The sequence below is a fragment of the Mizuhopecten yessoensis genome, unplaced genomic scaffold, assembly GCF_002113885.1.
Source record: "Mizuhopecten yessoensis strain PY_sf001 unplaced genomic scaffold, ASM211388v2 scaffold10759, whole genome shotgun sequence".
NCBI classification, from domain to species: domain Eukaryota; kingdom Metazoa; phylum Mollusca; class Bivalvia; order Pectinida; family Pectinidae; genus Mizuhopecten; species Mizuhopecten yessoensis.
In genome coordinates this window covers 646,380-654,025 of record NW_018408707.1, presented here as the reverse complement: position 1 = coordinate 654,025, position 7,646 = coordinate 646,380, and the positions used below count along the sequence as shown (strand labels likewise).

Here is a 7,646-nt window from a genome sequence, read left to right as displayed (position 1 = left end):
TGCAATTTTCTCTATATTTTTTGCCACAGGGCCATATGAAGACGTCCTATTTGTAGAAGAAAAAAACGAAGAAAACCCCCCGGTTCTGCAAGAATCCCCACATAAGTCGCCTTTTACAGTGAATCACCCATAATGTTTTAATATCTACCATTAATAAACATTATGAAATTTATCTTTGCCATCCATGTTTTCTTGATTTGACAATAGATCTAGAGGCAGCAATGCCTGCGTCCACTGATATCCTATTAAACCATGACAGATGCCGTATGTAGAAATGTGAGATGTAAGTGAGAAAACGCTGCCATTTTATGATGCACTTTTTTCGTTTTATTTTTTCATCAAATCTTGTCGTATTTTACATCAACTTTGAGTTCCGAGTTTGTCCTTTTGGAATGTCGACGCAGAACATGATTTTCTCGTTAATTACATTAACCTATATCAATATATTTTGTAGTCTTTTTCTCAGTATTATGAAATATTCAAGAAACTTTTCACACGGTTCCTCTACCACACTCCTGCTATCCTTGTCCATTCCGTGATCACTTCTGTTTCGCCTATAAAAAAATAAAAGTATTACAACTTCATTTAAAATTTACAATTAATCAGATATCATATATGTTAATGAAGTGTATTAAATATAACACTGCCAGAATTAAAGGAAACATCAAATACTTATAATGTTGGGTATTTTCGCCAAATAACTTTTAAGTATCCTTGTCCCATTGTAACCAAAACACTAGAGAATTCCACTGTAGTTTTTGTACATACAGTAACACCCCCTTTGAGTGTGGCACCACTGGGCCAGTGAACTACCGTTAAAGGGACTATTTAGTCAAATGACAACCGGAAAATATAGTCGATACTGAAAATATTAACTTAACGAAAGATGTCGTAGTTGATAATGATATGACCTGACGCCAACGTCCAGTGTGGTCAGTTTAATCGTTTGGGAAAGCCTGTGATAGAAATATATGGCAAGCCAACTTAACATTTATTCAAGGAGCAATGTCGATCCTGTATTTCATCGAATTATATAAGATATCTTATATAGCATATGATATATCTTATATACTATATAAGATATCTTATATCGTATATAAGATATCTTATATCGTATATAAGATATCTCATATAGTATATGAGATATCTTATATAGTATATGAGATATCTTATATAATACATAAGATATCTTATATACTATATGAGATATCTTATATAGAAATTAAATGAGATGCTATATATCTTATATGATATATAAGATATCTTATATCGTATATAAGATATCTCCTTTAATTTTCTATATAAGATATCTTATATAATATATAAGATATCTTATATAATTGAAATCTCGTTGCTATATAAGATATCCGATATAGAATGAGATTTCGTGGCATTAAAAACCAGAAACTAATTTCTCCCTCGAGAATCATTCGGAGCACATTCAGGATTGCATTGGGCGCAATGGCGGAGAGGGATGGTACGGATGCTGTATTTTCCCTAGGCCTATCCCGCCTTGTCTCTCTTATAGCGGCCAAAGCAGAGGCTGCCATTTCCCGCACTCTTGAAGTGGGCTCAGACATAATGGCGGCGACAGGAACACGTGTTGTTACAACAAGCCTACTGTCCCTACGTAGATCCTCGAGATATTCCGGACGGGGAGACTTCATTTTCGACATTTTGTTAAAATCTCGTTCCTATATAAGATATCTTATTTAGTAACGAGACTTTAATTATATAAGATATCTTATATAGCTATATGAGATANGCGTTCATATATATTATATAAGATATCTTATATAGAAAATTAAATGAGATATCTTATATACGATGTAAGATATCTTATATATCATATATAATATCTGATATAGCATATAATTTCTATATAAGATATCTCATATAGTATATAAGATATCTTATATATTATATAAGATATCTCATATACTATTTAAGATATCTCATATACTATATGAGATATCTTATATACGATATAAGATATCTTATATAGTATATAAGATATCTCATATGCTATATAAGATATCTTATATAATTCGATGAAATACAGGATCGACATTGCTCCTTGAATAAATGTTAAGTTGGTTTGCCATAGAAATAGCTACGACAGAAATAGCGCAATAGCCGGGCCTTTCAGTGAGAAGTAAATAACACAGTGCCAGGTACGAGTCTGAGTTCACACATAACGCACTCTTGAATTTACACAATACATCGCAAGTAAGAATTATAAGTATCATAATAGATACCTCTAACCAGATATTTCTGTTCATATTTGGATTTGAACATGCACGCACTGAGAGGGTGCCGCAGGGAGAATTTCAAACCACAGGAAGTGCGATAGCAGTAGATGACTCATTCATTTATAACGATGTAAAAGATTAAGATGATGTTGGAAGATGATTTTTATTCAGAATAAATGCATGTACTTGTATTCCAGAAAGGCTAGGTGAATAAAGCAAGACGTTACCTTCTCTCCTCGGCTGAAAAGACAGTTTGTTAGATAGAAATTCACCGACAGCTGCCGCTAAAACACACGGCTGTACAGTTAAGGATTTTTCCATTTCTGATATAAAACACCAAGAAAACATTGTCTCTGGTCAATTTCTCGACATGAGTTGTCCATAAGGAGTATCAAACTACACAATCGTGAAGAATTTTGTGACAACGTTATAAAAAAAACTTACTTCACGAAATTGTCCCTTTAACAGGGTAGCGCAACTGTTTAAAGCAACAGTATCATGATTGGAGATCCTGGGTTCGAATCCTAAAGTGGATTCATTGTACTTTTACAGTAACATTAAACAACATTTTTGTAGTTCTATTATTAATCGTTATTGTTTTCCATAAAAGTCCCTCAAGGTATGGTATTCTTTTCAGAAATAATTTGTCAAAGGTTTTGGTTTGGTTTGTATGTGTTTAACGTCCTATTAACAGCTATGGTCTTTTAAGGACTTGCCAGGTTTTTGTGGTGGAGGAAAGCCGGAGTTCCCGGAGAAAAACCACCGACTTACAACCAGTACCTGGCAACTGCCCCACGAAGGACTCGAACCCGCCACCCAGTGGTGGAGGGCTAGTGGTAGCAGAATGTAAGACGCCTTAACCACTTGGCCACCGCGGCCCTGGCTTTGTAAAAGCTTTAATCTTGCTAGGGGGAAATCTGAGGCAACTCATAGTTTTAGCGGTACAGAGATCCTTAACAGTTTGAGAACATTCTAATTATAACCTTGTCAAAACTGTGTAATTATAACCTTGTTATAATTGTCTCGGCCATGTGTTTTGTTTGGTGACTTGCAAACCAAGTAAAGAAATTTGATTGTAATCTGAGAAGAAATCAACAAAAGGGCATACCATTTAAAATCATATGTATGTATTTTAGTTCATTTAATAAACTGATTCAATATCAAAAACAGGAAGGAAACGTTTTTTTCGGTCTTAAGGATCCCCGTACCGCGTGCAAAAACGCATCGGAAACTCTCTTCTGTTTTTCTCAAACAAAACACCTTAGACTTTTAAGTAACAACAGGCCTGAAGCAAAAGAGCGAAAATCAAAGCAGCTTCACTTCAGCAAGTTAAATGTAGACTTAAGTACACGTTATGTTATTGTTCTACTCAAAGCAACAAGACACACATTCTTAGCCAATCAGGAACCGTCGGTACTTTCCGTAATCGAGCAAATACGGAAAGTGCCGACGGTTCCCGATTTATTCTAAGCACGCACACTCATACACTACGTACTTTACATCCCTTCCTACAGCCATAACATCTTTTGTCGATACAGATGCCAGCCATGTAAGTGTCCAAACAGAAACAGGAATCCCAGTCGCCTACTTTACAGCAGTGGGATGTGTCCTTGTGAAAATTATTCTTCCCAAATGGTGACGCAGCTGAAACATAAACATAGCACAATGGTAACTTGTTAGTAAAACATGGAGTTGAACTCTAAAATGTACATGATGATTTGACTTATATTAATTTGTCAATTTTCACGAGACCAATTTGAATACATCTCAGAAGGGTACTCAAATACAAAGTTTGAAAATTGCAGGTGACAAAACAGGAAAGATTAATGATAGAATAAACGAACTGACTACCTCACGGACGAAGTGAAACCAAAAAATAAGGATATAACCTGTATGTCATCACTACTGCACGATAATAAAGAAATTAACAAAAACAACAATGCCTGTATTCATATGAGACTTGGTCAAAAGTGATAGAGCACTACTATACACCACTTGATTCTGTAAAAGCACCTGCCTCGCACTCCTGTCTGAGCAAGTTATCCCCGAGATATTTGGAGTTATTGTTACCACCATGAATTAGTCATGATTAGTATTTCATCGGCCCGTAAAGTAAACATGTCTTTATTCCGTCTTTACGTGTTGCAGAGTTATCTTCTCTTGAGAGCAGGTATTGATTATTACGTCATTGGTTTGTGTGAGAAAATTACGTCGTTTTCTCAAACATTGATGACGTTACTCTCACAAACAAATGACGTAACAATCAATCCCTGCTCTCAAGAGAAGATAACTCTGCAATACGCAAAGACGGAATAAGACAACAGGAACTGGGGAATTACCAAACAAAAGGAAAGGCATCACCGCTCCCGTAAAAATCCAAACTAATCGTTAGGGAGGGTAATCGTTTCAACGAGCCCAGAGTTGAAAAAGAAATAAATAATTAGAGTTTACTCAATATTTCGTGGCATAGTAAGTCCTAAATACTTTGTTTATCCTATAAGATAATTGTCTGCACCGTGCATGTGTTTTTCTTTAATATTATTATGATACTATAGTGTTGGATCTTGTCTGATCTGGTTTGACCAGTGTTGCCTCATCCTCGATACTCCAGGGGTTACGCTCACTTTCGATCTCTACATGCCTGAAATATGTCATAGCAAAATCGAATGCGACGCCTTGTAGATGAGACAAGAAGACTAGTTTGATCCTTTGATGTACATCAAAAGAATCTCGCGGTCGCGTAACGGTAAAACTTATTGGCTTTGAAGTTGGGCATCGATCATCTGTAACCTTCAAAGGACAAGATTCAGCCCTGTGATTGGTCAGGTTTTGGTACCTGACACCAATCAAATAGCTAGTCGTTTGCCTTAAATTTTGCTATGAGATATTCCAAGGGTGTGGAGAGCGAAAGTAAGCGTAACCCCTGGATATCGAGGATGGTACGTACGATCTTATTTCTAATTTCACATCATTTATTTGAACAGTATTCATCTACCGCAGCGACAGAATAGGTTTAGGTGAATTGAACAAGCAATAAAGAATAAATAAAAAAGTACAAACTTATACAATGCAATAAATATTTGGCATTCAGAATTGTTTTTTCCCAAAAGAGTCCATGACAACGAGAATTCAATGACAGACTGTATGCCAACATCAAGTTTACACGTATATTGGCACAATCCAGTATCTAGTACCTAAAAGCTGAACTACACACATTCCAGATATTAAGTAATGGGTTCATTTGAGATATAAGGACTAAATCTCGCTTGATTTCGATTTCATAAAGGTTACTTAATTGAGTAAGTCTTTAGACAAATTCGACATCAACTGCTTCGCTGTTCAAAGCCCCGCCCCTTTATCAATGCATCACAAAGCAAGATGAATAATATAATTTTAAAAACAGACCAATATGTATAAGCTTGTCGTCTACGTGTTGTGTTTGTAAGGTATACCATGTCAATAGTTGACGTAATAGCATGAATTACCTGTGCTAAATGTTACACCTCTAAGTTATGCAAAGTAGAGTTGGAAAGTTTCCATTTTTTTCTTTGCTTCTAGTTTTATTGTAATTGTGTCCTACAGACAATCCATATATATTTACATTAAGTATGTTTTGATTATGCAACTAAAATGTATATAGCATTTATTATAGCAAGGTATTTAATCACCAAATATAGATGGCATGTCGTTGTTAATAGTGTTGTTTAATAACAGGGCGCATACATCACTCGTCAGAACACTAACTCACCTAACTGTAACAGGGCGCATCACCTAACTGTAACAGGGCGCATCACCTAACTGTAACAGGGCGCATACCTCACTCGTCAGAACACTAACAATCACCTAACTGTAACAGGGCGCATCACCTAACTGTAACAGGGCCCAACCTTACCCGTCAGAACACTAACAATCACCTAACTGTAACAGGGCGCATCACCTAACTGTAACAGGGCCCAACCTCACCCGTCAGAACACTAACAATCACCTAACTGCTTGTTACAACGTTTATAAACACTGCGTCGTGATGTGAAAAATGCTCAAAATAGCGTGTGAGAGAGAAAATAGAGAGAGGGGGCGGGGGGAGAGTTGGACAAAATTCTCTACCGGCATCCCAGTTTTCAAGCTGACCAGACAAAGTTCTGAAAATCTAAATGAAGGCAGCCATTGTATCCTACTTTTGTTATCTCAACGTTGATTGGTTCGCCAAATCACTGTGAGACTTTTTTCATTGAATGAACCAATCAGCGTTGAGATAAGAAAAGTAGGACACAGTGACTGCCGCATTTAGTTTTCTTATCGTTTGTCTGTCAAGCTTGAAAACCGGACTTGGGTTTGCTACAGGAAGAACTATTACACAAGTTAGTGCGTAGCATTGAGCTGAAACTGAATTGACAACCTTTGTTTGAAGTTATCTAATTGGGAATTCAAGGTGTTATCACTGGGATAGTACAGCACCCGACATACTGAAATCACATAATAGTCATTGTATTTTGATGTTTTATGAACTCTATAGGAAGTTGCACGACCTGAAATATAGTAAATCATATTTTGAATTGAAGATAAATTATTTACCTTAGTTTATTTGGGCAATTAAGTTATACTTACCTTTATATTAGAATAGGTATATTTGACAGACGAGGCTAGTGTCTGTTATATATACATATATATCTTAAGCAGTGCAACTCAATTGTATAAAAATGCATCATAAATCATTATCATGGTGTGTGTTTAACTAAACATTCCTGCTCTAGGTGGTCGAAATAGCCTTCTAAGATATTTACATCATGCACGTTTATCCTGCCATATGAAACTATGTAGAAGATGTTATACTTACCTACAACAACAAGTGTTGTCACTAACAGTAGGTATATCCTCGTCATGGTTAATCTTTAAATATACAAGTGTGTTGTCGGTGACACATAATTATTCTAACACACATTGGTAGCTGTTGTCTTTTTACGCTGCCATGTTTGTCACTGAAATAAATACAGAAGCTTTACACTTGGAAATCCTCAAGCATGCGTTGATCCATATTCAGTAACAGCTTGGCTGACGTGAAGACTCGGCCGTAAGACGAAGCGAGAGTTAAACACGGTGTCGACCGCACGCCCCAGGCATAACACGTACAGTAGCCTGACAATTATAAGAGCAACGCTATACACCTATTTTACATTAGCCATCCATTGAGCCGATCAACGTTATTTCCATTACGTTGACAGCTATGGTTATAAAAGACACGACGTTTTGACATTTTGGTTATTTATTTTCCTCGTTTATTAGATCTATCTCTTATTTGTCTGAGTAATTGAATTAATTACTTTTCACCAAGTTAACTAAGGATTCGTCGCTACTGAGATACGAGCAAGGTGTCATTCTCGAAATAAGTATTCCGCT

The 7,646-nt window shown here is 36.2% G+C and overlaps 1 long non-coding RNA gene across 1 annotated transcript; it reads right to left on the bottom strand.

Moving 5' to 3' along the window:
- Positions 1-304: 304 nt before the first annotated feature.
- On the bottom strand, positions 305-7,390 carry LOC110462212. Its single transcript, XR_002464252.1, has 3 exons — positions 7,087-7,390; positions 3,748-3,896; positions 305-554 (listed from the first exon to the last, which is right to left on the bottom strand). It is a non-coding gene; the product is annotated as an uncharacterized LOC110462212 (long non-coding RNA).
- Between the last annotated feature and the right edge of the window lie 256 nt (positions 7,391-7,646).